The sequence below is a fragment of the Grus americana genome, chromosome 17, assembly GCF_028858705.1.
Source record: "Grus americana isolate bGruAme1 chromosome 17, bGruAme1.mat, whole genome shotgun sequence".
Classification (NCBI taxonomy): Eukaryota; Metazoa; Chordata; class Aves; order Gruiformes; family Gruidae; genus Grus; species Grus americana.
In genome coordinates, this window is record NC_072868.1 from 5,649,834 (window position 1) to 5,676,345 (window position 26,512).

Consider the following 26,512-nt stretch of genomic DNA (forward strand, 5'->3'; position numbering starts at 1 on the left):
GGCATTTTTGCCAGGTGTTGGCAGCAGTGGCTGCGGCAGATAAGCGACAACGCGGAGGCAGGGAAGTCGCCCCGCGCCCTGTCTCGGGGTGCATATGCTCTTGGTAGGGCTGACACCTCTCCAGCATTCGGTGCTGGGGTGCCCTTGCTTAGACGGCTCATCTCTTCATTGCAGCACTGGGGAGGCTGTGGGGAATAACAAGGTCCCCTGGGCTCGAGCCCACAGACTGTGTGGGAGAGAGGAAGAACTGCTGCATCCTTTCTGGGGGAGAAATGGAGCCACAGTGCTCCTACGGCCTGACCTCTGTCACAGGGGAAGCCTGTGGTGCAGCAAGTATTTTACAATCCCAGAAATGAAAGTGGGACCAGAGGAAAGGGATCCCTTTCTTCTGCAAGCAGTTGTCCCCATGGCTGTGCCCATGCTTAGTTTGACAGAAAGGCCAAAATGGGTGAGCTGGGAGGAGCTGAAGTTTTTACAGTTGCTGAAGTGTGGAGCACACTGGTATCCCTGCCCTAACTCTCTGTCTGCATCAGGGTGCTCCAAATCCAGCTGATTTGCTGGCAGATAATAACCCTCTCATCCCCCAGCATTAGATCTTGCATAGCTACTCGAGGCCTTTCTTTAAAATCCTGGTCTGGGAGGATGAACTGAGATCCAGCTGAATGCAGTTCATCTTTTAAATGCATTCAGTGGATGCTCTGAAGCAGATTTGGATGCCAGCTATCTGTGCTGCTTGCACGCACCCAGGAAAGGCTTGTTATGCCATGGCAGAGCTTAGGGCAGGATTATTCGTGCCTGATACTGATGGTTGGTAGCAACTCCTGAAGCCTCGAACATTGCACAGCATCAGAAACTGTCACTGTCAGTGCTTTCTTCACTGCAGGGAGCTATGTAAGTAATGTTCAGCCTAATTTAGAAGAAAAAGGAGTTGGATTTGCAGCAAGAGTGACTTTTCTATAGTAGCCGGGGAAGTGGTGCTCCGGGCAGCGGTGAGATGATCTCGTCTGGGGCTGTGTGTGGTGACTGTGGGGCCTGGGAGGAAAAATGTTGTACCTAATGTATGGTCACAGAGTTGATGATGGCAGCGCAGTGTGGTGGATCACTGGCCAGCAAATCAGACACTGCTTTTTGCCTCTGTAGTCAGGACTCTACAGCTGGGGAGATTTTTTTTTTTTTTTTCCTCAGGTGCAGGATAGTTCTTTACCTAAAAGCTATCGCACTAAATCCCTTAGAGTGTCTTTGGGCTTCTCCATTGCTCGATGTCTTCATAACAGGTGCTGGCTCGTGCTCTCCCTCTGGGCCAGTGTGGGACGTGTGACAAGTAAGTGCTGACACTGGAATACTGTGAGTCTATTTTGATCTGAAGCGAAAGAATCGGCCAATATAAAGATATTTCAGGATCAGAAGATACCAGCTTTGCCCTCTGTCCTTTTTCCCTAATTGTATGGAGCAAATGGCCAGCGCTGAGTTGAACTTTAAGCCCAGACCAAGAATTCTAGGGATATAAAATGATTTGATTTGAAAGCTTGGGATCCTTACAGCTCTGCTTCCACTGTGGGAACAAAAGAACTTCATAAGCACAAGGGGAAGCCAGAAAAGCTTAGTTAAGCCCTAATGATTGCTGAAGGAAACCAGTAAAACTAAAAGAGGAAACAAGTCCCAGTATAAACCTACCCACCCGCTCCCACCTGATGAGGTTACTTTGTGGGCTGTGGTTTTGAATGCCTATGATTCGCAAAGACCCCCTCCTGCCCCTGCCCCCAAGGGGAACACGGTGGCGGAGGTTTTGCTGTCTTTTGCAGGGCAGAGGGCCCGCTCAGCAGGAAATGAATTTTCCCACTAGGCATTAGCCAGGGAGAAAAAACTGATCACAGAGTTTCCCACAACTGGGGCAATGCAGAACAATTAATGCAAACATCCGAAAACATTCAAAATCACAGTCCTTTTGTAGCACCTGCTGACTGCACAGGATGTCACTCCGAGCTGGTGCCTCAGCTCTTTATTCCCACGACAGGAGTTGGGTCAGACAGCCACTGGTGAAACCCAGAACAGGGGTGTAGCAATGGAGAGCAGAAGCAACTGCCGTTGTGAAAGGAAATACAGACTGATGGGAGTCACCTACACAAGCAGAAGGTAGTAGGTCCTATCCAGTTGGAGAAGTGTGACCCCTTTTCTGGAGTGTATTGCTAATTAGCAGCTATAGCAATCAAGGATTGTTGTACTCGCCCCAGGACCAGATGGCTCCATCATGATGCAAAGAAACCTGAAGGTGGTTAATTGTGCATCGTGTTACTGCCCCGATGCTCTCACCCACTGCTCGGTACACACCACAGGCTGGAATCTCACTTGTCCTGGGGGGCTGATGGATAACTTGCTATAGGGTTCTTTTATTTTTCTTCCTCTGTCTGCATATGACTGAAGAGTGATGAAGGCAAGAAAGTCCTGTAGAGACTAATCTAAATGTGTGCTGCATAGGAGAGGGAGAGAGGGAGAAGGTTTACGGGCTGCAGTGGCAGATATCTAATCCTCTACAGCATTTTTCCATAGAGAAGCCACATGGGCTCCCTAAACTTTTGAGCTGCCTCAAACAGCTTTTATTAGACCTCCTTTGCCTGCTCGGCTCATGTGTATTCCAGATGTTGGTAGCTTGAAGGATAGAAGGAGGTTCCTAATTCTCGAGCCTGGTGTTATGGGGTCCCACCATCCACTGCTTTTGCATATTTTACTGTTGCCTTGGGTTTCTCAGCACTGCTGCTGGGATTTTCATTAACCTGAGTGCTCTACATGTCTCTTCCCAGAGTATCCTTCTTTTTCAAAGCAGAAGTTGTTTAGAAGACATCTTCTGTACCTTCTTCATGAAAGCACATAGCATTTTCCTGTCTTTTCTGTACTGTGGTTATCACGGCATTTAAGCTCCCTGCAGGGCAGAGAAGTGATAAGTAGCTGATGTTCAACATCCAGCAGCAAGCCTTCCCAAGATCATAGTATAATAACGAGTTCAGGTAGATCTCATTCATCCTGCGTTATGGTAACTGTTCACAGAGTTATCCAAGCTTTGCTATCAGTGAGATAACGCTGCAGATTTTGCAGGGAGACAATGCCTTAGGCATGATGCCAGCAGCACAAGGATTTTAGTAAAGAAGTAAAGATCAAATACTGTTATCAACTGCTCTGAATAACAGTTACAATCCTTTGGGCTCCTCAGACACAGGCAACTGAATGCCCCATCGGGCTTTTACACCCGGGTCTCTCTAAGAAAGGAGAATTAGTGGAACAAATGCAACTTATCTGACATACAGAGAGGGAGCTTTAGGGAAATTATTTCTCTGCCACATTATTAAGTGTACAAATGCTTGTACTTCAAGCTTACTAATATTAACAAAAGGCCTGAACAACAGGATTTAGTTGATGCATTGAAAATCTTGCTTTCCCTTTTTTCCCCCCTTCCATCTCTCACTCTTTCTCCCCTCTCTCTTTCCTTCTTTGTTTTTTTTGGGTTGTTTTTGGTTTTGGTTTTGGTCCGCTTTCTCTCATTTTAGTTGATAAACAGAAAAGGCAACAGCACTAGAACAGTCGGTGCATTGTCAAGGGGCCTGCCTTAATCCCCTGAAGTCCCTGAGGAATAGCAGGGCTGTGTTAAGTGGGTTTCAAAGGCAGAAGGTGGAATGAGGTGTGATAGGAAACCAGCTCTTACTAACTGGTTCACTTCAGGCTAGCTTTAAATAAATTGCAGCTCTGAGCTGCTTGGACATTGACAAGAGGGCTGTGATATTTGTGGCTGCACTACAGAGAATTTCAGCCTTTTAAAGCAGGAATGGGAGAACCTGAAAGAACTTAGAGCTGTGAAATTGTAAAGCAAAAACAAAACAAGCCTCTCAGTGTGGAGGCTCCCTGGGCTTGTTCCTGGATTGCTTCTCTCACAGACAAACTTTACCTGGCTCTTAAGAAAACACATGCTGCATTCCTTGTTATTTCGGCTTGGTTTTGGGAGCGGCTGAGCTCTCTGGCAGCAGCTTTGAGAAGTGCCATAGATGGATTTTTCGGAAGAACTCAGGATAATGGGAACTGAGTTCTGGAAAAAATGCTTTTTAGCACTAATTTGGGTGTCATGAGCAGCTGAATCTTCCAAAAAAAAAAAAAAAAAAAAATCTGAACATCACATTAGGTGCTGTGAAGTGAAAATCTAAGTCCCAAAGTGCAAATTCAGCACTGCCAAAACAGTATGTGGACTGGTTAAGGGTTCGTTTAGGTCTCTTCATCACCTAGCATTACCACCATAGATGTTTCTCGGTATAAAACTGCACCCAGTTTATCTGAGCCAGTAGTTGTGGAAGGCCAGGGTGGAGGACTGCTGACAGCTGTGGCCTGACTTTTTGTCCATTCGGACTAAGTCAAATCATAAGTGCAGCTTATTCCCAGCAGACTCCTAACAGCATTGATCAGGCTCCTACTTTTCAGGTTTTTAGTCAGGGTTTGAGTATTATAGTCTCTCTTCCTCCAAGCTGTTTTTCCACCCTTAATCACCACCAATAGAGATGCAGATTGTTATTGATGTTGGTATAATGGCTGGTCCACTGACATAAATCAACATAGAGAGCAATGGGATAATGCAGATTTATATCAGATGAGACTACAGTATGCTTTTAAAGGCAAAGTCTTGAAAAGCTGAGGTGACTGTTCAGAGTCTTAATTCATCAACAGCTGCTACACGTGAGGAGGTCTAGAAGGGAGAACATAGCTTTATTTCATTAAATAATGTTTAAATTTACAGGTCTGGCAGGTGGAATACCTTCATTTTTAATATATTTGACTCAGAGAGATGTTGATGGAGGTGAAGAGCTGTCCTCCTCTTAGGTAAAGATGGCTGGCTTGCCGTTCAGCTGGGTGAGAAGTGTCCTACATTGCACTTTCCTGGCTCTGCTTGGAGGAATATGGGTGATGGGGAATCCCTGAGAACAGCAACATCCCTCATCTGCTCCAGCAAGATCAGCAGAGCAGGTCTATCCACACCTCTCATATAAATGGAACCTCAGTCTCCATCAGCATTTGTTCAGGATGAAGTAATATAATCCCCAAACGAGAGGTAGCAACAATCAATTTGAATGATAGTGGAAACAACCTAAATTGTTACCACAGCTTGGAGGGGGGGAACATGGTTTTAGCTATAAGACTGCTTTTCATTGCTCTGGCAGCATAGGGGGCCCTTAAAATACAGTCATAACTTATGCCTCCTCAAAGACTGATTTGCATTCAAAATGGTGTAAAGAAGCTGTTTTGGGTGATAGACAATCCAGTTTCTACATACTGAAGAGCACGATGTCATATGTGTACACTCATTTCTCCAACCACAACCATTCTTCAGTTTGGCTGTCCCTTCAGAGAGAAGAGGCCACTCTAAGCCAGCAATGGTCAGACTAAACCCCAGCAAACACAGAGCCTGGGCACGAGGGAAAGGCCAAGGAGCAGAGCAGTGAACCAAGTAAACACCACGGAAAAAAATGCAAACCTCACAGTGGGCATTCCCACTGGATTTTCGCTAGATGTGGTGCTGCGTACAGTACATCCTCTGCACTTCCCATCACGGCTCGCCTCGCTCACATACTGGCCTTTGTTAGCAAGGCCATGACTCAACGTGAGGTAAAGCCACAAGAGGGTTCAATCAGAGACCAGCAGGAGTTAGTGAAACAGGGAGAACCGGAAAACTGGGCACCAGCAGGCAAGCAAAGCACATCGTCTGCATGGTCAGGCACTGTGGAAAGCTCAGGAGTCTTGGGCAGGTCTCCTTTCTCCTGCAAGCTTTCCACAGCTGCTCTTCACACATCCCTGCTTTACCGCCCAGCTGTGCTGTGGGAAAGTTGCTGGGAAGTGTGAATACAGCTTGTTCAGCAGCACCCACCCGCACCATTCCTGAGCAAGATGGGGCAGGCAGGCTCCTGGCCGGCAGAGCTGGCTGAAGGGACAAAGCCAAGTTTAGTCATGTGCCACTTGCGGTTCCTCAGAGACTTGTGAGCTTTGGGGAGCACAGGCAGCAGCAGCCAGCTCCTGGCCACCATCCTTTCCATGAGACCCTCTCCTAAGGAAAGGGCAGGTCACCAGTAACCAGCACAATCGGTCTGGCATGCCCAGGAGGTGCTGCACGTACCATGCGTGAGCAGACAGACTGCATGTCAGTCATGCACCGAGCTAGGCCATAGGAGAGATGCGCAGAAAAGCCAAGCTGGTGGGGAAGCAAGGTCCATGTCCTCTGACCCAGGTTTTTCAACCAAAGCGGCCACCACAACAGGGAAATAGGTTCATACTACCAGTGCCCAGAAGCTTCCTCATATGCTCTTACTGACATCTGTCAGTGCCTTAGTTGTGCTGAGAGAGAGCACCCAGGTGACAGCTATCACTCCCCACTCATAGACAGGGACACTTCAGGACTTGACTCATCTTTTCAGATTTTAGCTTAATTTAGGGGGGAAAGAAGTCATTTGGCTTTCAAGCATTTTTGACAGGAAAATATAAAACCAGGAAAAGACTGGAAGACAACCCCCAAAATATCCTAATTAAAAAGTAACTTCAAATGGCAAAGAAAACTTTCAGCTTTGATTCTGTTTTTTGTAAGACAGGAAAGGAATATAGATCCATATCTGTCTATCTATATATATATCTCCATGTATAGATATATATAGAGAGAGATTTTGTGAATGTATCAAAGATTCAACTAAAAACCTGTTGCTGAATCTGCAGGTTAAAGGAGAAGTGTAGGGTGCAGTCATGTTGCCCACTTCAGACCCACGGCATTGCCCTCGCGGGGATGAGCAAACCAAAGGAGAAGGTCAGAAACGCCGGCAAATGCTGGCAGGGGAGAGAGCAACTAGGGGATGGGCTGTGATCCTGTTAATTGCAGTCTATGCCTTGCTCTGTTCCCAGGGAAATGCAGCTGGATGTCATCCCACTCAGGTCAAATTCCAAGGTACAACCAATCCCAAAGACTGTCCACGTCTCTCAGCTGTACCCTGCTCATTGGCTGCCTTTAAAATACTGAGTAAGTCCAGCAGCTGCAAGAGTGTGAATGTTAATGACAAAGAAAAGCAAAGTCACAGAGCTGTTAGACCTCACCGTGTTATCAATGTGGATGTATCCTTCCTGCCTGCATGCTGCCAGGTGTCCTCCCTGCCAGCTGGCAGAGCTCCATCCACCAGGGATGGCCTTGCAGTTATGCGATAGGTATATCTGCCTGCCGGCCCAGCTGAAAGCTCCTAAGACAGTAGATGACCAAGACAGGAATAGCAAAACTGTGTCTCTCAGGTAGTGCCCTTGGTGAATTTCCCATTGATTTTGTGCTAACTGTTGCAAGTTTTCATTATCTCATAAAAAAATGAAACAAGAAAGGACTCCTAGGATGGATGGATGGAAATCCAATATGCCAAATGCCCTGTTGACATTTTAAATGCTACCTAATCTAACCCAAATATTCATACACAGGGGTGAAAAAGGTGACAAATGTACACATGATGACAGTTGCAATGCAGGGGATGGTGACCAACACTGTATCCATGACACTGGAGGTCTAAAATATATCCAGCACAATTCCAGTTCAGGCCAATTGCAAGTGGATAATAGAGTTTGCTCTTTTCAGAACTTTCTAAAACTGCTTGTCTTCTGAAATCAAGTAATTGAAAGATATACTTCTTAAAGCCGTAGAAGTGTTTATCTCCTTGAGAATGCAACTTGAAATTTGACTTTGGATACAGGCTGGCCCAGTTCACTGTTGTAACCACCTAGCTCACTCCCCTGGGGGAGAAGGCTGCTTGGCTTGGCCAACTAGAGCTTTGGAGGACCTTCTACCTAGTAAAATCCATGCTTTGGTCCTAGCTTACACTGGTAGTGCAGGATGAATAACATCCAGGTGGGGGTTAATGATCAAGCCTTTCTGCCTGCAGACAAGTGCTTGCTCAGTCTTAGGCAAGTTGTTGATGTTTTTGTACAGTTCAAATTGGGTAGGCCCCTACATCAATTGATATCATTAATAGCTTCCAAACAGAAAACTTCTTGGAGTTTAATGGTGAGGCATGCTGTGGTCAGAGAAGAAGTCCTTTCTATCATTTGTCTGTTGAACAATTACTGTACTTCGTTGTCCAAGGTTTTAATCTTGCACTGAGAGGTCGATCCTTCTGCTATTGAAGTCAATGCCAGTTTTGTCATGGTCTTGAACGAAGCCTGAGTCAGGACCAGAATTAACTTTAAATCAAGGGTCAGATAATGTTATAGGAGATAAAAAACATGAATGGGAAAGAGAAAAAACGGTGTGTTGGCTGGACATTTCCTAAGCAGGTTTGTTTTGTGATTCTGAAATTGCACAATTTTTACTTTGAGTAAACTGCTAGTAATTTCCCATTTGGATGTATAAAATTTATTAGACAGTCCTTAAAAACAGATTCAAAATTGACCACAGAGGTCTCCCTCCATTCTTAATAAATCCATCTTTATTAAAAGTAAAGTGGTGGGGAAGGCAATCTTCCAGTGTCCATTTTCAGTTGTTGAGTTACTAGCCTAATCTGTGACAACTCGAGAGTTTAAGATTTATGACATAACAAAAATTAAACATATCCTTTTCTTAGAAGATTGTTCTGGAGAGCATAATTACACAAATACAATCTGAGCTTATTATCTTTCTCTTTCTTTTTCTTGTGCTATCTTCCCTCCTCCTCTTCCTTTTTACACTACTACATTTCCTACATGTGTTCAGTGAAGCCGAAAATGATATTTTGATAATGGGCACACAATGAACGTTTAAGAGGGCTGGTTGACAATGTGAGACTTTGTTAAGGAAAAGAGGATACAATGAATAGCTATAATGGGAGTCATTAATGAAGGGACTGCTTTTTTTTTTTTTCCTGAGGAAGGCTACATCTTAATGCTTCTCAGGTTTCCTTCTCTATTTATACAACACTGTGGAGGTCAAACCTAAAGTTAGGTCTTTCCTGGTGATGTGTAATGAAACGTAGGTCACTAAAGAATTTGTTGAGCATTTTTTAGCTGATGTGTGTTCTGCCTGTAAGAGAGTCCACCTTCCTTTTTGTGGGTGTTCTCCTCCATTCTGCCTCTTCAAATAATTTGCAAATGAAAAATGAGATTAAACTATCAAAAATGTCTGCATATCCCTGGCTGATATAATTTGTATTCCAGTAATATCTAGGAGTCTTGGTCTGGGACAGGACTGTGCAAGGAGCTGTATAAACTCATAAATACAGATAATTCCCATCTGCAGAAGATTACAATCTATTTTTTATAAAACTTTTTTTTATTATTTTAAAATAGCACTAAGGCTGTTATCGTCATGATGTCAAGACACCTATTCTCATGAAAACTCACCTGAAAATTTAGAGTGACATTTCAGTTAAGAGAAAATCTGGAGGTTTGATTGCAATAGTTTGTCAGAGCTGGCTGCTTTCAGCAGTGATACATCTGTTGCTTTCCCCTTTGTTATCACAGGTTTTCCCAAGAGAATCAGGAGCAGCAAACCCAGCTTTTCATTGCTCCCTGTTCCCATCTCAACCCCTCCTATGACAGGGTCATCCTGGCACCAGCTTGGCTTGGGGACCTTCACTATTGGGGTGGCAAAATCCAGTTCCAGCCACGTTTCTGAGAAAGCTTGAAGCTGCTGGGAAGGTTAGTACCTAGACTTGCTTTATTCTCCTCTTCCATGTTGAGTAGTTGTATTAAACTATTGCCCAAGCAGCCGTGCAGTGGATGCACAGTGTGTTTCTGTGTCTGTGATGAAGGAGCATACCATGAAGAAAGTAAGTATTCATTTTCCTGAGTGCTGGTGGATTGCAAGCCCGATGAGCAGGTGCAGGGCAGGCAGAGGAAGAGAGGGAAAGTTTTCTCCTTTAGCAACAGCAATGTAGTAGTAACTTTTTGCCTTATTGCTGAATTGCTTTTCACTAGAATAGCATGCAAAGGAAACCCACGCTTCAATACCTCCATTTCCTTAATGACGGAGAAATCCTGAGATGAGTTATTCAGTGTCCACATCCTTCCTGTTGTGTGCATCCTGTCCGCAGCAAAGGAGGCTTCTTAATGAAATAATTCTCTCTTCTTTCTCTCTCTTTTTTTTTTTCTTGTCCCCTCTTTCCCTCTATACTGCATGTTGTAACTCACCTCTTCTGTCTACTCGGAGAGGAGGAAGAGGAGGCGGCACACCTTGCTCCACAGCCCATTAAAGCTCAGAAATGTCACTCCTGAGGGCCAGCACCCTATGCCTTAGAGATTTAGCATCTGGATTGCCAGTGTAAGACATTGCAGATGAGTCTGATATGCTTTCCAGGTCAGGGTCAATGAAGGTGACATTATTTCTTTACTGCCATTGCTGTTGAGGAGAATTAACCAAATTCCAGCCTCGGTTTCCCCTGGGTAAGCCAGGACTCGAATCCACTGACTCCAGAGAAGATCTGTTGCTGTAGCAAAGGGTTGTGCTATCTGTTCTCTTCTAGTAGTTTTTGTCCCAGTTTCTCTTTCCCTATGCAGTTAACATCATCCATGTTGTGATAGGGCCACTTTACACGAAGTACTCAGTGAATAGCATGAGATGGGTCTTCTCGCAGAAACGTTACAGAAAGCCTCCTGGGTCAGTGCTGGAGGCAGTGTTTGGTTCAGCCCCATTTCTTCCCTCCTTTTACCCATGGTTTCTGTCATGCTTTTCTGTCTTTTTCTTAATTTGAACACAGAATTAATTGCCACGGTCCTTAGTCCTGCCACAATCAGAGCTGCTGAGAACGGAGTCCAACTTACGCTACTCCAGCCTTTTCCATCCGAGGCCTGGGAAAATCAATAATCTATGAAGTGTTTAGTGAATTTTACCAGCTATATGCTGCTGAAATATTTTCTGTATAGGAGCGATTCTCTATTGGCCTTTTTGGGGCTGAAACTGTCCACGTGGATACAACAGGAGTAAAGCCAACATGTACATTATAGGGAGGGAAAAAGGATTTTTTTTTTTTTTTTTTAAAGATGCTAGATTTGGGATGGTTTCCGCACTCAGACATAAGGTCATTGCTATCTAAAGAGCAGAGAGGTCAAGTTCTTTTAATAATTTCACCCATTGCATCTAATTAAATAGCTTCAGAAGACGAGAACAGTTACAAGAACCAATAATCACATGAACAGAGAAGTAATGCTGAAAAAAAAAGTTGCCGATCTTCAATAAGCAGGCTTTTTTTATTTTTAATGTAATGCTATGTTACCACATATGGTTACACATGCAACGTTGGGGAGCTAGCTCAGAAAACAGTTCTTTTACTGGCTTTTAATAACACCAGATGTCTGTGTGGCGAGAGGGAGGAAAGGACTGCAATCGAACTGGGAATTGGACCCTGTGGACTAGTTGAGCCTCAAAGCTGTAGCAAAGTCTCTTCCCTTCATAGACCACCACCTGTATTATTAACTTGCATCTAGAAATGGAAGATGCTCTGGGTTTTCAGATATCATAATTCCCTAGCCATCTGTTTGATGGGAGGCTAACATCATGATACCGCTGCTTATGCCACATTTAGTGTTAAGCCATTACACAAATAATGTAACAAAACCACTCTGCTTTCTGTTGTTGTTGGTCTTTTTCTCTGAAATAGCCAAACACAAGTATTTTGTTGTTCTATCTCAGCAAAAGACACCAGATGGGCTTGAGAGCCAGAGTGCAGACTTATTCTCATGATCTCACCAGACTAGGGGAGAAATCACGTTGATGTGGTTGTCCACCTGCAGGGACATTGTTGCACAAGTCAGCGATGAGATATAGGAGATTTCTGTACTTCAGTATAGTAGAAATTCATCTATACGTCTTCATAATAATACATTATTATGTACTACTCCAAAGTGCAATTATATTATGAATAAACCTGACTTCCTACCTACTGTGGAATTTGATATTAATGATTACCATGGTCAGAAACAGCACAACCTGTGATGTGTGATCACAAAATAGCTGTCGTAGCCTCATCACTCTCCTCATTCTTGTGTCTGTTCCAGAAGGGCTGGTAACATCCAAACGAACCCATCTTTCCCTGGCTAAGCAAGGGAGCTGGAATGTGGCCTCTTACAGAGAAATGGCTTACTGGGAGCTCCTCATTTTGACAATGTTGCTGAGGTCGGTATCCCAAAGTAAGGAAGAGGAGCATGCCAGCCTGGGGGGCCTGTCACTGGAGGACCCAGTTTCCATAGAAAATTGAGTGACCTCATAGATTTAACAGCTTTTGATGTGGGGTTTTTAAAGACATCGTTGAGAGTTAAACCATTTACTTTGCATGGCAGTTGAAGGGAATTAGGGACCAAAGTCTTTTTAGATGTATTCTAAAATCACAGTCTCTGTATTCAACACCAGATACCAAACCCAAACATTTACAAGTTCATTCACTGCTATAGCTTTCATATGTCAGAAACGAAACTCTAGACAACCCTAACAGGGTGCTCTCGCCATGCAAGGGCAACAATACTTAAATCTTTTTTAACTGCATCCTAAAAGCCAAGGTGAGGAGGGATCTCTGCCATGCCACTGAGTCAGCTGAGCTGGGATCCTAGTGATGGGATGAGTGTGACTCAGAGCATCTGCCCCCTGAACTGTCCCAGGGAGAGCCAATCTCCTTCCATCCACTCTGCTGGGAGCCTGCAACACTCAAAACTGAGGCACCTTGGTGAGATGTATGGAATTAAATGTAAATCCTCTAGCACCTACTCCCTTCCTCAGCAGTACCTGGCCAGTGGTGGGTGTTTAACAGCAGAAAAAAGTGTCTTCCAGACTGGAAACGCTGAGGAGCAGCTCAGCTCTGTCAGAGCTATTCTCTATCCAGAAAGATGTAATTACTGACCAATAAGTTGATTTTAGTACCAAAAAACTGCCAGTTGTTGAATTCCCTTTATGCTTTCCTTTGCTTTCTACTAAAGGTTGCATTCCCGACAACCTGGTGCCCATGGGAGGGGAAAACATGGGTGGACGCAACTGTGGTCAGCATGGTGGGACAGGCTGTGACTGCACCGTGTGGTGCACCACAGCAAAGGGACTCTGCTCACCTCTCCTGGTAAACTCAATCTGCATAAGGAGGAATGGTTTCTGTGCACCTAACGCTTTTCCCTCTCCTTCTGTGGAGGAGGATGTGGCCTAGAAACCTCTGGTACACGCCATGCATGAGAGGGTGTGCACCAGTGCCACTGTGTGAGTCACAGGATAAAATACTGTCAACAGCGGTGCACAACAGATGCTGCACTGTTTAGCTGTGGTCCATCAGAGGGTGAAAGGTGGACAAGTACCAAAACCCCTTATGTGCGCTCACTCGCATTGAGCTGGTTTGTACATGCCTTCCAGTGGGCTGCCACAGCCTGCCAGGCCTGCCAGCTATTTATCACACATCCTCTCCCTCTGGCACTGCCAGCATCCAGGATCACCCACCTAAACCATTATCGGGTTTGGTTTGCTTCTTCAGGAAGGTTTTGAGGTCCACAGAATAAAGAATCACTGACAAACACTAAAGTGGAAACTGGTTTCTCAATTTTTTCAAAATCTGGAAATCCATCCTTTCCAATTCAGGCAAATATTTTGTAGCTATTTGGCAAACCAGCACTCACACTGTCCAGGACTTTTTGGGTGAAGGACAAAACACACCATCAGAGCTGCTCTAGGATGTGGATCGAAATAGGCCAGTGCAAGCCATGTGCAAAGTACATGCATAACACTTTCGTACAGGGGCAGGCGGGATCGAGTTAGAATTAAATATATGGAAACACTGTTGGATGCATGCTGTCTCCTTCACTTCTTCATGAGCTGCTTCCCATTCCCAGGACAAGACTGCTCATTCCTTCTCCCTGAACTTAAATTACAAGGTGAAGACATGAATGTGGAGCAGTAAAAGCACATGGGCAGAACAGAGGACATCCTCAACCCTCTCATATCTCCATCACATGCCTTTTGGAGCCAGGGACGTTTTGGCCTAGGGGAGAAGCCAAACACCCATCCATCAGAGATTTAGATTCTTGCTCTTGTGCTCTGCTTTGCTGTAAAGGTCTAAAAAGCAGATGCCTTTGGGAGCCACTGGTTTTGGGAGCGGGGGGGAAAGAAGGATTGTGATGACACTTCTGCACTTTTTCAGGCTATGCACTTTTAATCCCCCCACACAGTTCGTAAACAACAGGCTATAAAATAGAGGAGAGCAGCCCTCAGACATAATAAATAGAATATGGATTCAATCCAGCATTTTAAGAAAAGATAGTTCCACTTACTGCAATGGAGAACAACGATGCCAGGATGAGATACAAATAGCTGTAATAATTTTTGTGTTTTTAAGACTTTAGCAGAGAATAATCATAAATCAGGCTTTGGAAAACTCAGTATTTTTACCCACAGAAAACTATTCCGCAGCAGCAAGTAGACCTGAAGGGAGATCACACAGCCGGGCTTTCGTTTACAAAGTGACTGTCAAATTTGAGTCTACATCCTCTTACACATACCATCTGCAATCACATCTTCTCCAGTCTGTCTCTGTGCTCTGTGTTTAAGGAAGCAACTGCACAGAAATATTGTCACTTATCCCTGTTGTGTGGAGAGGCTACACCTGTCATTTTATCTTGTTCACTTTGATCCTTTCTGCTTATCACTGGCTTGGGATGAAGGCTCATCCTCGGCCGTCTATTTCTTAGAGCTGATGCTCAGATCAGCATCTGAGGGAGGAGGCAGAGCTTTGGTTCTCCATTGCTCTGCAGCTGGTTTAGTCATTTCCACCAGTGCAAAATGGATGTGAACCGCCACTCAGGCAGAACAGTGAATGGTTATACAAGGTGCATTGGCAACGGAGAACGAGACGCTGGGAGTATTGATTTAGCAGACCATGAGTGGGTTTTCATTGTTTCTTTTAGAAATGTTCACAAAGTTTGGTGCCAAGAGCAAAGATAAACAAATTTATCATCCAACGGTGGAAGGGAAAAAAAAAAATCACCACTCTGGAAATTTAGTTCTACAAGCTTTTGTAATACTAAACATCAAGGGATAAAGGAAGCAATATTCATTTTATTCCTTGCTATGGTGGTGGACATATATTAGCTACTGGAAGCCTCAAAGCACTACTTAAGGGATTACAAACTCTGTACATGCAGCTCAGCAGTCACCAAACTATTGCCACCTCTAGGCTGAAGTAAGGCAGTCATTAACATGGCCTTGAATACTGATTGGGATTTTCTGGGAATTATTTTAAATTGAAAAATGCCAGTTGATGGAAATCACAGGTGGTGATCTGAATGTCTTACTTTGGGAGGGGAAGTGAATTAAAGTAGAATAATATTTTTGCTTTCAAATTTACTGTGACTTATAATAAAAAGGAAACATTTTGAAATTAAAAGAAAATATTTAAAATTTATACACTGAAAATATTAAAGAAGGAAAGTTCCGAAAAATTATTTGTTTGATATGATCTGAATCCCTTTCAGTTTCAGATTTCTCCCTTTCACTCAGTATTAGGATGGGAAAACTCTAAACTGAAAATTGCTTGTGGATTGGAAAAACTGTTTCCTGCCCACCTCTCTTGGCAAACCACTATGTTTCTGTCTTGCTGCTGAAACTTCAAAAAGCAACAGGCAATGGCTGGATCAGAGTTGATCTTCCAGCGAATGAGAAATCCTCTCAGGATATACATTTGTTCAGTAGCATGTTCATGGCCATGGGAATGTTTTGAAAGGTGACGTTTCTGTAATAACTCCTGTGGCTTCTTCACCGTGGGAAGGTAAGTGAGCGATAAACATGACCTCTTAGTCTCTTTCCACATTTGTGTTTGCTCTTCTGCAGGAGGAGAACATTAGTGTGACTGGTTTTCAAATGGGAAATGGCCATACCGTTGCAGCCATATGATGCAGCTGTGTGGACTTGCAGTGCACTGTGGTTTTGGGTGTTCTCTACCTTCCATGATGTCTTGGGTCTATCTTCCCCTATGAGGAAGAAGAACTCCTAAGAAAATTCAAATCCAAAACCATACCAAAACACATTTTCTGGCAAAATCTAGAGAACCCATGGAAAAGTGTGTTCAAAGGAGGTGACCTCAAACCAGAACTGTGTCTCCACTATCTGCAGGAGAAAGCTGAACTCACATGTCTGGGTTGATGCTGAGAAGACCTCAGCAAAGTTATTATTTCTAACGCCAGACCTCCTTTGGAACCAAACCCAAACATCTCTGTCCCTTGCTCTGAAAGGACTGAATGAGGATCATCCTTGCACTCACCTGGTCATCCTGCTGTGATGAAGACGGCCCTCACTAGTACAGTATCAATATGCTTTGCAGCTCCAGTTAGGAAAAGGTGAGCAAAGGCTTGGCACCTGCCTGGAGTTTTGATGCAGCATCTACCATCACAGTAAACAAAGGCAATGGCCACAGTCCTCTTGGGAAAGGAACAAATATCTAAACATATGAAAAACAACAACATAGTTCTTTTTGGAGAGGAAGAAATGAATAGTTCTTTTTGGAGCAGCTTAACACAGTTCTTTGAGCTCTCTGGACTCCCTAAAGAGACTGAAGAGACAAGACTTGCTCTTCCGATCTGGGAAGGTCTCCTCTCCTTGAGGAGATGACCTGTCTAATGTCAAATACATCCAGAACCCAATGTGTAGATTTCTAGGCTTGATCCTCAGATTTTAAGCAATTTGCCTAAGACACAATCCTGATCTGTTTATTTGTAGACCAGGACTGCAAACGCACATTTTCTCTCAGGATATTCTAAGTTATCTTGTGTTTGCAATACACTCAGGAGAGGGGGATCTGTGCGGCACAGAGAAACCCAGGCGAGGAAAGGCTCCCTTCTTCAAATGGAGCGTGACACCAGCACCCTGACCTGGCTGGCACAGAAATCAGGGCCGTTTAGCCAGTTCACTCGTCTGACTGCTGATCATATCAGCGGAGAGCTGTTCCAGGAGATGAAAGAAAGCAGCGCTTTATCAGGTGGTGTAATTTCTCATTACCCAGAACCAGCTCATGCGTGCGTCTTTGTTCTCCCTCTGCCCCCACAAGTGCAGAAAGGATCAACCCCAGAAATATTTAGAATTAAGAAGGGACTTATTTTTTCTCTCTCTTGCCATCCCAGGCTTTCAGACCGGGAGGGAAAGGAAGGGGGGATGCAGGGTGTCAACAACAATAAGCAGGAGGGGAAAAGATGCCTGGCACTCGGAGAGTTCAGGCTGGGACAGTTTGATCTCTCCCAGAGCACTCTCGGTGCTTGAAGATCACTGCTTTTGACACGTTTCTCCGGCTGCTGAATGAGAGGATTTACTTGGGTGAAATTTAGGCCCGAGGGGGACATGAAAATCATATTCATAATTTGAAGTGACATGTGATTCAGGATTAAAAAGCTGGCTGGCAGAGAAAAGAGCTGAGGTTATCCTTTTGAGCTGTGCTAATGCAGAAAACTGTGTTTTTAATCCTGTTTTAAAAAGGCCTAGAAGGTTTCCAGCTGGGGCAGTTAGAATATAAAGGAGCAGTAAAGATGAGGAATCCCTTTTTCAAAAGGAAGGAAAAAAAACCCAAAACAACAACAAAAGATCAAGTTCTGCTTTTGTTTTTCTCTGATAGCAAGTGGTTGAAAGCCAATATAGGAGATTTTTTTTTTTAACCACCCTTCCTTTGTCTGACTCCTTACAACACGGCATGCAGCAAAAATGGTCAGTGGGGCAAGGCAGAGGTGACTGCTAAAGGAGACACCGGTGCGAAGGAGAGGGCTCCTAGGAGCTGGGATTGCAGATTTCCTCAATTTGTGCATTTCTCTGGGGGATCGGGGTTCCAGCAGTAGCTTCTTCTTTTCCATCACTGCCCAGGAGCTCCTCGTCCCTTGTGCAGAGCAGAAAGGTGCAGAGATCTCTGCTCCTTTTCATGTCACTTTTCCCAAGAAGCTCTTAATTGTTGCAAGGAAGTGCGTTGGCATCACTGCTTACTTTGCTTATTATACTAGTTTTAAGGTTTTAGTTGCTCTTCCTCTAGATCTTTATTTTTATTTTTTGTCTACCATTTTAGATCTCCCGCCTTCTTTTCTGACGATACTATTTGACTTTTTTCATTAGAATAATTTTCAGTACTAGGGGACAAGAACTCATTTTTCGCTATAGCTGCTTAAAACATAGTAAACGATGGGCCATATTCCAAAGACTATCTTAAAACTTGACATGTTGGAAGTTAGTAAAATGCATCTCGAAGTAACGTGCGGAATGAACAGCACATTGCACAATCAATGATTAACATGTTAAAAATGTGTTTTTCCACATTTATTTCAATAGTTTCTGAAAGACTTAGGTTATTTCTTCTGTAATTTTGCAAAATTGCATTTCACGAAGGAAACTAGGGTTATTTCAAATGTTCTGGTTTGGTATACTTGAGTTGATTTGTGTGAAATTTTTTTGGCCTTTCTATCTTCTATTTCACATAAAGTCCATTTTGAAACACAGGTTTGAATGACATGAAAACGTAAAGTCATTGTGCTCTGAAAAATGTCACATTATTTTCCTGTTTTTCAGAGTGGACTTTCATTCTTTCCTCTCCTCCAAAAATCCCTTTTTAATTGAAATAGCATTTTCTAACAAAAATCAGCACTGACAAAAATAAAGCAAACTTCTGCCTGGCTCTGTTCAAAGTCTGTCACTGGAACAAATCACATGAGATCAAGGTTTCAACTTCCCTGTCCCTCAAGATACAATTATTTCCTACTGTTCCTTTGCCCCCTCTGGAAAACTCCTCAGCTAAGACAAAAAGAAATGATCCAAAGCTAGAGGAAGTCAATGAGAGCTTTTCTATGTATTGACTTTGGGTTTGGGGAAAGCTCTGGATCAATAGGGTGCTATTATTAATCTAATAGCCTATAGATAGAATTTAAGTGTGCCATCTTATGAGGTTTTTAAATCATCCTATAGAACTCAGTAGAAGTTTATTCCATTCCATTTTCATGACTAAAAATGAATACTTGCTATTTTTATCTCTTGCTTTCCCTGTCGAGGCAACATGGCTAAGGCAGGCATGCAGCTTCTCTCCAGCATCATCACTGGGCGATGAACTCCCATCGTGTAGACTTCTTCAAATCCCTCTGATAAATATGAAACTGAAAGAGAAACAACAAGATTAGGGACTGGAGGGACCTAACCTGAGGATATGATCTGGCCTATAAAATCCTTTACTGAAAGCAACGCCACGTGAGAGAGCAAGCCTTGCTGGATGCTTCCATCGCCATTTCTAGCTCACAGGTTTAGCAGTCAGGGCAGAGGGAAACCACACCAAAACCTAAACCTCTGCCCTGGCACTGTTCTTACTTGTCAGATGAACACATCTGATACTGGATCATTAAGAGACCATAAACATGAAAACCCATGATGCTATTTTTTACCGAGACCCTTTTCAGGGTAGAAGAGCACTTTCAGTGTGACAGACCTGGCTGCAGGCCAGCGAGCAACGCAGTCCTCCGGGGAGTTTCGTTACCATTGCTGGGTACACCAAGAGTACATAGTGCATATTATATGTAACCAGGGAAGCCACTTCTCCCTTGGGTTCTTAATAGAGCTGACTGCCTTAACAGCTTCATTGGTAATTTTTCTTTGTTTTCTTGCTTCAAGTACTGGCCTATCACAAACTAGAGGTATTTGTCAATCGCTATCTGCATCGCTGTCTCCAAAAGACCCCATTTTGGGGGACTGAAGGGAAATGACTGATTAGGTTGTATAGTCTCATCCTCTGCCAGAGAAAGATAGTGTGTACTGCACAATGCTGCATTGACTAAGGAGATCTTACTGCAGGTGCTCAGCCAGCAAGGTATAGCTGAAAATGCTGTTTGGAGCACAGTAGAGGAAGTGCCATCTTCCAGTCTGGATGTCTAATTGATTGTTTGCATGTACGATTACCACAACTGTGGTCACAGTTACAGTAATTATATGGGCAAATAAAACGTGCAATTGCATGTGCCCAGTTCTAAAAAAATCTGGGCACAGGTAATTGCCAAAGACCACAGGGAGACTCTGCTCCGAAAAGGAGATGCAGCATCGTCCCCGGGCTGGGCTGGAGGACGTGCTTGCATCCTGTCTGGTACCTCATGTTTTCCATCTCCTCATTGTCTATCTTGGAGGAAAGTAGGTTGAATCCTGTCCTGAGCACCTCCTCTTGGACTTGCATGCCTAGCCTAAGTTTCTGAACTGCTTTTGAAATCCAAAACAAAGATGAGGCCAGCCTCTTTGGATATCATTGTATGGATCTGCACAGGGAAGACACTATAAATAGTATCATCACACATTATTAACTGCATTCTCTGAGAAACCCAAAACCAACTGAGATCATCTTTATTCATAGGAAAAAGTCCTAGGCATATTTACAGAGCATTTCTCTAGGTTACTCTGGCCAGTATTACTTAAGAGTTGTCATTTCACTGTGTGTATAAGAGTTGACTTTTTATCTGCCAGCTTGAAAAATGAGATTGAAAAATTAATTCTAAGCTATAAGAAGTATCCAAAATTATCTCAAAATAGAAAAAAAAAACCCTAGAAGCTTCATAAAAGTCAAATATAAGACTTTTTAAGAATAAAAATTTGTGAAATATACTTACAGTTCCATTGTTAAAAATAAATTTAACATTTTTATCTTATTTTATCATTAACATTATCTGAGTTTATAAAAATTGCATTAAATGTGTTTTAAAACCCCTTCCTATATTGTGTTGCCATTTCAGATCAGAGTGTAATCATGCAATCATTGCGGAAAAATTTCACACAGACACACACACACAATTACAGACATATTCAAAACCAACCATGAATCTGTTTGTCTGTAGATTATTTTAAGTGTCCATGGTGATCAGAGTGCAATAAAGCATAATAAAAGACCAGTGAAAAATGATGAAATAAAAAACACTCTGCTTTTCTGAGTGTTATGAGAAAGACAAACCATTTTCTCTGAATATGTAATTTTTATTCTGTCTCTTTAATTTACATGAATAATTAAAATAGATTCAAGCAATCCAATACTCCTATAGTTTTTCAGGATTAGAAGAAAATGTGCTGTAAGAAAAGACTAATGAATGAAATGCTGTAAATCATAATAGGGAGACTGATTTGGGAGAAATGCCTAGCTTGATTTGCAAACAAATATTGAAGGAAATACCTGAATTTCAATTTATTTTTTCATCCCGAACTTTGAATTATACAAATATCTAACTTAAATCTACAGTGAGGAGAAAGAATATGAGGGGTAAATGTCCTAGAAATTGAGATTTAAATCCCAATAATTGAGCGCAGCTTTCAGAGCCAATAATGGTTTCAAAGTGAATGTTTTTAAACAATATTAGATACTTGTTGTGTGCTTCATGAAATATCTTGTACAGATATTTAAAAATGTAGCAATATGTGTTATGTGCATACACATACAATTTAATTAGATTAATGAATTGCTATTTCATGTGGCCATGAGCCATCAGGTATTGTAGTCTAATGGAGACTTCCAGGAAAGTATTTTTCCTCATATTGCTCATTTCTCCATCCATCCATCCGTGTCTGTCTGGCCAGCAGCACAAGGAAACATTTTGCATCCCCTCCTGGGCTCGAGGAATAGCCTACGGACAGCTCTTGTAGGGCAGTGTAATGTAAAATAACCAGAAAGCAGGTCTTTCATATGAGATGTTGCCGGGGCACTTGAGCATGCCCAGGACTCCCACCAGTGTTGCCTAAGGTTGGACAGCTTGGGCTCTGTCTCTCCAGGGTTTGGGTATACCAGCCTTGGTGCCTCCATCTCACCTTGGTTGAAGATCCTTCTCCAAGCTTCAGAAATTCTAGACTTTCTCCACAGAATCATTGTCCAGAGTGGATTCTTCCCATCTGTTTCAGGACAGGACGAATCATGCTTTGGAAGCTTTCACCCTTCCTTTTTTGAGTTTGTATAGGTGAATAACTTTAGCTAACTTCAAATAACCTGTAGACAGTGAAGTTAGGGGAGGTGAGTCCCAGCCCAGGGACAGTCCTGTCCCTCTCCTCACCACCTCTGAAGAAGCAGCGGTCAGGCTCCCCAGCAGAGACCAGGGCAAGGGGCCATACCCACCCCCAGCCCTCCAGTGCTGTCTGCGAAGGGAAAGCACCACACGAAGACTGAAGTCAGTCACTTTATTCGATGTTAGAACCTGGCCTGGTTTTCTGGCACATGACTCCTCCATCCAGCCGGAGCTGTGAGTCACAAGCTAAGCCCTCAAGTTACTAATACAGCTCCACGTACAATCAAGTTGCATATTTTGCAGCGTATTATCCATTTTGGGTTTGGCAAGGCGAAGCGTCTCCGTCGCAGGCAGAGTAGGAATTATGATGAGCTTTTCCCAGCTGGACTTCTTGTAATCGTCGCGGGGATAAAGAGTTCCTCGAGACTCCAGATCTTTCCCTGTCAGGCTCTAAGCCTGTCTCTGGCTCTGTTCAGCTTGTCAGGGGTTTTATTTACAAGATTCAGCTAAAAATCTGTCCTGCCAGACTAAGCCAGGCTGTTCCTGCTTGTTCCTTAATCTCCAGGCTGCCTCCCTCCACATGTTAAGGGACACTTAGTTTGTTTAAGGCCTGAGGCAGGCGTAATTACAAAATTTAGGCAGAATCCTGAACTGACCCCAAAGGTCTTCCTACTCAGACAGAAATCATTTGTCATAATGAGCCTACTCGTAACCTGCTGACCCTTGGAGCTCAATTAATTTCACGCAGAAAAAGTGTTCACAGCCTCTGGACCCTGCTGCAGGAGGGATTTGCACGGTGGTGTCTCCCACTCACATCAGCCCAAGTGGGCAAATGGGCTTAGAAATTTCTCCAGAGAGAACAATAAACAGACATAGGGCATTGTTTTTAAAGCAGGATGGTAAAATGAGGCATTTCTGTGTTCCATTGCAGCCTGAATGCATGTTCCGTAGAAAAATAAATTAAATATGCAGAAAGGCATATAACAGCTTGTAGGCATATGTTTTAATTTTGTGTCCCTTAAAACTCTTTAAAATACAGTAATCTCTATCCAAGAGAGAAGTGGTGCATCACAAGGGCCTGATTTGCCAGCCTGCTGCAGCAGTGCTGTGCCAGAGCATGCTGCACCGGCAGCTCTGCCAGGGCACGTCGCTGGGACGGGGACGGGAGCTCCCCTAAGGGCATGGGAGACAGTATGAATGATCTACAGTGGAAATAACCTGCTTGGGCAAAACGCCGCAGCAAAATGGCCATACTGCTTCCCATAGGCAGAGCTGGGGCTTTTCTGCATCTGCGCTGAGTCAAGCAAACCCAGAACCCATTTTGGGGTAGGACCTTTTCTAGCTGAAGATGAACTCCCTAGATTTGAGCTCTGGTTCTTTCTCAGCTACTGGCATAAGCCCTGGATTTTTCTATTGTTTTGCCTAAGTAACACATAAATTAGAGCAAGAATAAAGCTTTAATCTGAATATTTTTATGTATGTTTTCTGGTCTTTGTCGTCTCAAATACTTCAAAGGAATGTCTGTGCAGTTCAGTAAATGAAATTAGAATCTGTCTAAACTACCTAAAATTAGCTGTCTTGTGCAAGCTGGGTGTGGGGATGACAGGGAACAGATGAAAAGGGGGTTCAGAGCACTTGAATCAGTAGATATACGGTCAGATCCCGTAGCAGGCTGTCTTTTTGATTGTATGAGAGGGTTGCACTGGACCCACTTGTGTTGGAATAGACGTTACTAGCCAGATTAATAAAAATCTGGCCTGTTCTATCTCTTGGCATGGTCCAGCCAGCCTATTTAATTAAGATGAAAAGCACAGTCAAGAAGATAATTCAAGAGACATCAGTCATCTTAGACAATATGAGGCAGTGATTTTTTTGTACCAAATCATTGAACCTGCTTATGCATTTGCGGGAATGCGTGTGACTGGACTGGATAATCCAAGAGGATCTTTCCAACAGCCATAACTATTTGTACTTACATAGCACCTTTTGGCCACGGATCCTGATGTCTATAAATCTGTAGGCTCGTAGGTGAGAGCTCAGTAATGAATTTGAGAGCCATGTGATAAATTGTGTTTATTACGCACTTTCCTTATACAATGCTCCTAATAGATTTTCACTAGAAATGAGTCCCAGACTGTGCAAGCTCTGTTGCGAGCTCAGCTGCTTTCATCTGAAGCAGCCAGAAAGCTGTCTTAGGGAATTCCCCAGATGGCACAAAACTGGCATTCCTTGTTCTTTACCACACAGCCTTTTGGCATAGGAGATAGTAAGGGGGTGAAGCACAGTGCGCAGTGATTAAGCCATGGCAGCCACTAGCTGCAATCACTTTCTTTGGAAAATTCAGTCAAACTTCTCTAAGTTATGCAAGAATGGGCTATGGATGCTACTGGGCTCAGACCTCCTGAGAGCAGGAAGGTGGCAGTGAATCGCATCTCCCTCCTCTTCTTCCTCCTCATTTTGCACAGAGTAGGCTCACCATTTAGGACAGAGCCCCTCAAGTTATATACAGCATATTAAACAGTGCAAGTGTATGACAGCTTCACCACAGACTCCCCTCCCTGGCTTGATATATGCCTACTGTTCAGACTTTTTAACTGATGACACAGTTTTCCCCCTGGTTTGTGCACAGTCTGACAACATTCAGAAGCTGCTTTTCCCCTAAACTGTTGTCTCAAGTGCTTTCACTCCTGAAGATCATAGAAGATAAAAATAATGCATGTTGAGTGTTTGTAAGTGTGTATATATACATGATACACGATTGCTGAGCATTTATGACATTAATCTTCACTCACAAAGACAGAAGAGATAACTCATAAGTTATCACTCTGCTCAACCATGAATATAAATGTCAGGCTCCTAATGGAGATGTTGTCTAATGAAATATCATGAATTATTGAATCTCCTGAGCCATGTGCAAATTTCATTTCTTCTTCCCTTTTGGGTTCAGATTGGGTATTTTTGAGGTGATGCTATCAAGCACTGTGAAGAGCGAATGGAAAGATTCTCAATGTAGCATTAAATATCTAATCTCCATAGTAGGGGATGCCTGGAGGGATGGTGGCTGCCCACTCCCATGGCATCCATAATTAAATGCATTCCAAATTTACAATAAAAATGAATATTTTGGAAATCTCTTCCCTTATGAATCCAATTCAAAGGTGAAGTCTAAGTCTATAAGAGACAACAGCACGGTCTATAAATCGCAGTAGTGTAATTAAATCAATGTAAAGTGGATCAAGTTACTTTGGTGCCAACTCAACACACTTAAAATGGTTTAAGCCTTGTTTAAATAGGTTTAGGTTCATTTAGTAAATTAGTATAGACAAGCCAAAAATTCTTTGTAATTTACCATTGCTTCTGGCCTCATCAGCTTGTATGTCACACTGGCTTATATCATCTTCGAGACAGACTTACAAATGTGCAACTTACATCCTTATTCTTCCTTTTTGCTTTGGCTTACAAGATGGGGGGGGTTCATGAGCGGTAAAGTTTGCCCACAGAGAGAAAGCTTGTTCAGAAGTGGTGCCGTGGCTAAGGACAGATGTGCGCCTTGGAAACATTGGTGGAAATTCCTAGGAAAACTTCCAGCTTTCTTCCTAGAAACTCCCAGCTCAGACCAGTCGTTGTCACCAACAAAAGTCTAGTCTGCTCACTGACCTGCTCGTGTTTTACTCCCAGGCTCATTTCAGGCTACCGAGATCAGAGATTTTAGCTAACTTGACCCATTTGAACTGAAAGAAGTCCAAATGCCTTCCCACAACCAGCTCTGCTGGCAGATCTAAGGTGGTAGAAACCTCATCAGAAGCAGCAGGTGCTGGTACGCAGAGTTTCTTTGCTCACTTTAGCCTAGCCTTCTGTATTTGTCTACTCGAGAAACACATCATTTAAATTTGCTGAACCCTATCATCTCCTACGGGGCTGATCTCTTAATTTCAGTGGAGAATTGTAACTTGCTGCAATCCGATCACTGTGCAGAATGTCTTGGTATGCGTAAAACCTGTGACAGATAATGCTGAAGTTTCAGCTTAGTCTTTACAAGGTACAAATAACCAGAGAGACGATCGTTCAGAGGGCTGTGCAGCTCAAAGGGAGTTCTTAGGGACATTAATCCCTCTAGCCCACCAACACATTATGCAATAGTTGCGCTGATACCATCATGCTTATCCTCACATTTGCCCTATGATGTAGAGATGTGTTATTATCCCCACTTACAGCTGCAGCACAAAGGATGAGGGTAGAATAAATGACTTGCCAGAAGGCAGATGGGGAGTCTATGGCACAGAAGATTATAGGAGCCAGGTGACCTGTGTCTTGGTTTGGCTCTATGCCCAGAAAATCTCCTTTTCTTCCTGTAGTTATTGTGCCTTCCTTCTGCCAAATGGAAACCTCTATTGAAATCTCCAGCCCTTTAAGGCTACAAAAAAAAAAAAATCTAATTCCCAGGTTTAAAAAAAAATACAAAGGAGCCGTTACCCTGTAGGCCTAGGCATATTGCATGATTGTACTATATTTAAGAAATGACCCTGCATGAGTAATGCCTGTATTGTGATGTGGCGCA